Genomic DNA, 5,950 nt, shown 5'->3' with positions numbered 1-5,950 from the left:
GACACCAAATTATCATTAATGTATCTTCAGTTTTGTCTCATTTTTCTTTTATTCTCTATGGTAGCATGTCTGCATTTGATCTTTTCTCCTCTCCAGGATAAATTCAGTCATACTTAAATTGCCAGCGTTTCCTATTTAACAGTCTCTGTTACTATTTTTCAACGGGTTCAGGTTTTTTGGACATGAGGTTTGTGAAACGTTCACCATCTGTTGCTGAGATGTAATAGTGTCTCTATCGTCACAGAGCCTCCCGCTATGAGAAACTGCCGGAAACTGTCTTCAGCTCTACCGTGGCAGAGAGATAGCAGGCAAAAATAGTCATAATTGAAATCTGACACAGTGGTGGGATGTTTTTAAATTGTTGAAATAGAATAACCAAACACATGCAAAGTTTTCTAGTGTAAAAATCTTTGATTACTTGTGCCCCATGTACCGTACTGCAGGTACACTGTTGAAAAATTAGAGGTATGATTATAAATATACGGTTGAAAACATATATTTACATACACTATGTTGCGATACTAACTTTTTTAATTTGTTAAATTTCAAACAATGATAATTATTTTGCAGAACATATATATATATTTTTTTTTTCAATATTCATTTGCCTAAGTCCACATTTCAAGAACACTGTTTCCTATTCCTAAATTTTGAAAATGTGGCTGAGCTAAAAAGCCAACTGTAGTTGTCTGTTTATTTGTTGCATTTTTTCCTGAAGCAGCAACTGCATGAACTGAAAAAGCTGCATGCTCCATTAATGTGACTGATGATTCTCACCTGTGTGGGACCTACCAGAAAAGAGAACCGAGACAAGGGGAAGGCTTCCCAGGTTTTTTTTTTGTCTGAACTATAACTTGATTACCTTTTTTTAGTAAAACTGACGTAAAAAAACTGACACTAGGGTTGTTACCCTATAGAGCTCTGGATGGAGCTGCTGGAAAAACCAGCTGAGAAGCTGCTTTCAGATGAACCAATGGAAGGCCAGGTGAGACCACTGTGCAATTATTGCTGCTACCAGCTAAAAATGATCCTGATAGCCATTGTTTTCAGTCTGCTTGCTTTCAATTATGATTCATCTTAATGTTTTAATTTTATATCCACTTTATTCTGGTTCAGTTTGGCTCATATTAAGGAAATCCACCAGAAAGTCGAAGCAAGGATGAGATTTGGTCTCCAAACTGGATATAACCTTAAGTGAATCACTAGTTACTTAGCAACCTAAAGAAAAAAAATTTTTAGTGTCTTCAATTAGGAGGAATTTGAAGCTTTAAAATGAGAAAGTAATAAAGAATCAAATTTTGCTGGCATTTAGCTGAAGTACAATAATCCTAAATGACCTACAACGTATAAAGTTTTATCAATTTAGTCTTATTTTAATGTCAGACAGTAAAAATAGCTTCCTGCATGCATGTGTGTCTTCTCGAGAGCTTTTATGCAAACTTTATGTTTTAGCATCTACAAATTATTCAACAAAGAGCGATGAACGGTATGTTGTTCATGTCACGTTTCTGTAGCATAGCAATTATTTTCCTGACAGTGAAGACTGTTGTATTTTCTGCAGCTCAACAATCTCATCAGCTGGGCTTTAGGGCTGCAGTCAAGATACCGATCTTGAATGTGCAGCATTAAGCTCTTGTCACTAGATGATAAATACATCATTAATCTTTATCTGTTCTAGGGGGGATTATTTATTCATCTGGAGATGCATTCACACGGACATTGTTGGCAGCTATTAAACAGTGCACCATCACAAACATATTACTGCGTTTTTGACAGTTGGTATTGGGTGCACACATGCCATGCATACTTACATCCACTGCTAATTAGTGATTCCTAGCAAACAAAAACTGTCGTCTGACACAGATGTATGCATTGCTTATTAAAGCGGTCCCTCAGCCAGCCTGTATGTAAGCTGTGGATTCACCTATACACACATTCATTCTATGGGTCCTTTGTTTCCTGCTCTGTGTGTGCACACACATCACACCTGGCCATTCATCACTGTCTGTCTTCCTCTGAGGCAGCAGATGTTGCAACACTATCATAATTCTTTAAAAGTTCCAAGCCAGACTGTGTCTTCAGGGCTCTTGGGGTCTAACCTACTTACACTGCAGTCTGTGCCCCTGCAGCTTATCATGGGCTAACATGTTGTCTTCCTGTGAATTAGCATTGCATTAAATAGGTATGCATGTGAGTCTTTTCAAAGGCAAGAATAAAAAGAAGGGGATGATCAGGTGAAGAGTGATTGCTTTTTAATCGGAGTCTACCTTGAATTCTGAGATGCTGCATAGTAAGAGCTAAAGTGAAAGCTATATTTTTATCTACAGCTACTGGTGTGTTCATCAGATTTAAATGCAAAACACTGCCTTTTCCATGCACTTCACAGTCTGCTGCCTCATTCATCTTTACAGAAGAAAAAATAAAGCCCATCTTCCTCTTGGTATAAGTCATCAAAACTAACATATATCACCAGATAGAAAATATCACATTTTCTGTAAGAAACAGGCTTGCTTCTAGGTAATATTTATGTGAGGAAGTTTGAGCCACAGTGGCACAGATATGCAGGAGCACGGCATCAATTCTCACAAAGCTGAAGAACTCCGACTTACGAATGTTTCATGAAACTCTATAAATGAAAGGAAGGGAGTATTAATCTATATTTGGTATGGTAGGAGGTAATTGGAAGCAGCAGTACATCAGTTTGACTAAAACAGCAGATTTCAATTTTAGCTCAGGGCTGTGCTCAGGTCAGAAGAACTTATCTTTAGAGTGGATCAGTGTGATAGAAATATTTCTACAAAACCTCAAGCTTTATTTCTTATCAAGAATTGCACACTCTACAGACATGCCACTTGGCTTTCACAGTGCATTTGGGATATTTGCGCTCCCATTTTGAAATAATTGAGCAGATAATCAGAGTTAACAGTAATGAACATAAATGTTTAAACTCACCTGTCTATTCTTTGCATAGCCTAACTATGATTGCTGATAAACAGAAAAAGCAGAATATTATGTTAAAGAAAGAATTCCAAAAGTAAAAACTAACCCTCACAGTGCACTGAAGGAGGGATTGGCAGGAATGAACAATTCATACATCTTTACAAGAGAAACGTAATACATCTTCACCAAGTTTGATTGAACGGTTTGATAAAGTTTAAAATGTTCTCATTTCTTCATTCAGAATACATCTTTCTATGCTGTACAGCTTAGGCACATATGGCATCCGTGACTGCACTCCAGAGTGAAATAACTCTGCTAAGTTCATAAAGAAATCGGTACTGGATAGTGTTGGTTTTGAATGATTGGCTCAATGAAAACCAACTTAAACATGTTCCTTTGCTTATGTTAACATAATTTTTTTGTGATGAAAGACCTTTGTATATCTTATAACCATGATCATGGTTGGGTGTTGGAGGATTTAATACCTCTAGTTATTCCATTTGATACTTTGTGTTTTTAAAAATGTAATTTATGCTTTCCTTTTGGTCAGTTTTAGTCAGGTTATATATTTTCATTCATTATTCATTGTTTCCTCCATATTGTGTTTAGTAACTCGCCCTAAAACACACATACTCAAGATTAAAAATCCCACCTACTGTAAATTTCCCTACTCTAAGAAGATAAAAGTTCTTTCTAATCTTTTCTATTTAATCCAGTGGGTTTTGTAGCTTCAATTCATTTTATTTATATAGCAGCAATTCGACACATCATCTCAAGGCTCTTTACAGAGACAATTCAACCAGATCATACAGTCAAATTGATTCATTGATCGCAGCGACTTATTGACTCGAAGGCAATCCCTCACACCAAGCATGCATGTAGCGACAGTGGAGAGGAAAAACTCCCTTTTAACAGGAAGAAACCTCCAGCAGAACTAGCCTCAGCGTGAGCGGCCATCTGGCAAGGCCGGCTGAGGTTCAAGGAGACAGAAGCAGACATTCAAAAGGCAACGGTCAACCAGCTCCTAATGCAGCCCCCTCCAGGTAACACAAAGCCAGGCAGATGAACTCCGAGCCAGCTCCCATGTCAGAGGATGAAGAGAGCACATCCAGCCAGTCACAGTCAGAGAAACAGGACTACACTGAAAAAACAGGCCGCTCTCGAACATCTATAAACAAAGGTGTTGATGACGACATCATAGTTGATATTTCTCTCTGGGACGGCATCACAACCAAACGGGAACAGACCAGATGAAGCTACTAGGAGAAAAAGCAGAAAGAGCATAAGCTTAAAAAGTTATGGACGGATTTTAATTATATTTTTATTAGATGTGTCCTTCCAGCCAAGGAAAAACCCATTAAATTTTGGTGATAATCCAGATCATAATCTGGATACAGGAATGTTTTAAAAGATTCTCTGACATTGTGAGATAGGGATATTTTGTGGAACTAGAAGTTCCCCACTATTGACAGTCTCAGCATTGGAATAAAAAAGTCCAGAAATATTTCTATGTAGACAAAAACAAGGACAGGAAACGTTGGTTTTTTAGCAGGATTAAATTAAAACTTCTGAACGGATTGCATGGACATTTTTTAACAGAGGTGCGCCTCATGCCAAGGAACAATTAATTTAAATTTGATAATGATCCAATTCATGTGCAATTTAGCTATAGGTGTAAGTTACAATATTTGGTAAAATTTGTTGCTTTGTGGAGGTCTGCGGTCTCTGAGTTTGTAGTTCCAAATATATGTGATGTCAAAATGATGTCATAAGTAGCAAGCATGCTTTGTGTTTGTGGAAGTAAACATGGATTATAATGCAGAAGCTTTTTGCAATCCTCTTCTTTTTTTCAACCAGAAGCAGCAAATTATTCCCCCTTATATTAATTAAAACAGAAACCTTGTTTCCTCTCCATTTACAGTTCTCTATTCATTATCATCCATCATGCGGTTTTTCCAATTCCTCATCGCATGACTTACAGGTCGGATGAATGCTACTTCATCTTCCAGGCAGGCGGTGTCCCAACATCCACCCTGAGCCCTAAATCCATCAATCACTATATAGAGCAGGGACTTTATAGTGAACTTTTTAGCGAACTCAGTTAACTGATCGTCCGGTCAGATGATCACTACTTTTTGCTCCCTGCTGGTCATATAACTCCGCCTCCATCGTGTGTTGACTGCACCATCTTTATTAGTCGTTGCTGTCGGGCCGCTGTGACAGCAAATCCCATGATTCTTTGGGAGTAGAGCTCTTCACGCAAAGCATGCTGGGATATATCTGTTCGTCTAGTGACCATGGATTATCACTACTTTTTGAAGTGCGTTGTGGGAAATTTCGAGTCCACTACTTTACCATCATCTAGACATCCGGACACTCATTTAAAATGGCGTGACCACTATATAGCTCCCTATATAGTGATTAGGGGGGGCCTTCGGACACACACAGACATAATTACCATTTGAAAAGATCGGATCTGGCTGCTGGTTTTCTTTCCAACCAAGCAGTAGCACATCAGACTCCGCCATAACATCAAGTCGTCTGATTAGGATTGGACTCACTTGCGCATCCCTGCTCTAGAATCAAGTGTCTATCTTCTTATTTATCAGTACATTTTTATTGCTCTTGGTGCTGTGTGGCTTAATTGATGCTGCAAAACTATCAAAAGCAGAATCTTTGAAGATTCTGTGATTCTACATTCTTTTCTTGAAATAATCTGGAGGCCAAACAAAGTTGATCATAAAACTTTTGACTCCATAGACAGTTGGCAGACTCTAAGCATTAACTTCCTCAGAAGCCAAAGACCCACTGTGGTTTTCAGGCAGCCTTCCCCTTTTTGATTCTTTTTATTTCTGATAATATTGCTAACACTTGGCTGTGGCATATTTATCAATGACAAACTTACTGTTGGTATCCTATCAGTTTACCACACTAGAATTCTCTGGACTCCTGACAATGAACTTTCTGCTCACGTCCTGCTTTTTATACATGAAATTTTGAGGGACGAAAG

Source organism: Cyprinodon tularosa, unplaced genomic scaffold (assembly GCF_016077235.1).
Source record: "Cyprinodon tularosa strain WSP-4 unplaced genomic scaffold, ASM1607723v1 ctg111, whole genome shotgun sequence".
Lineage (NCBI taxonomy): Eukaryota > Metazoa > Chordata > Actinopteri > Cyprinodontiformes > Cyprinodontidae > Cyprinodon > Cyprinodon tularosa.
This window is presented reverse-complemented; position numbering follows the sequence as displayed.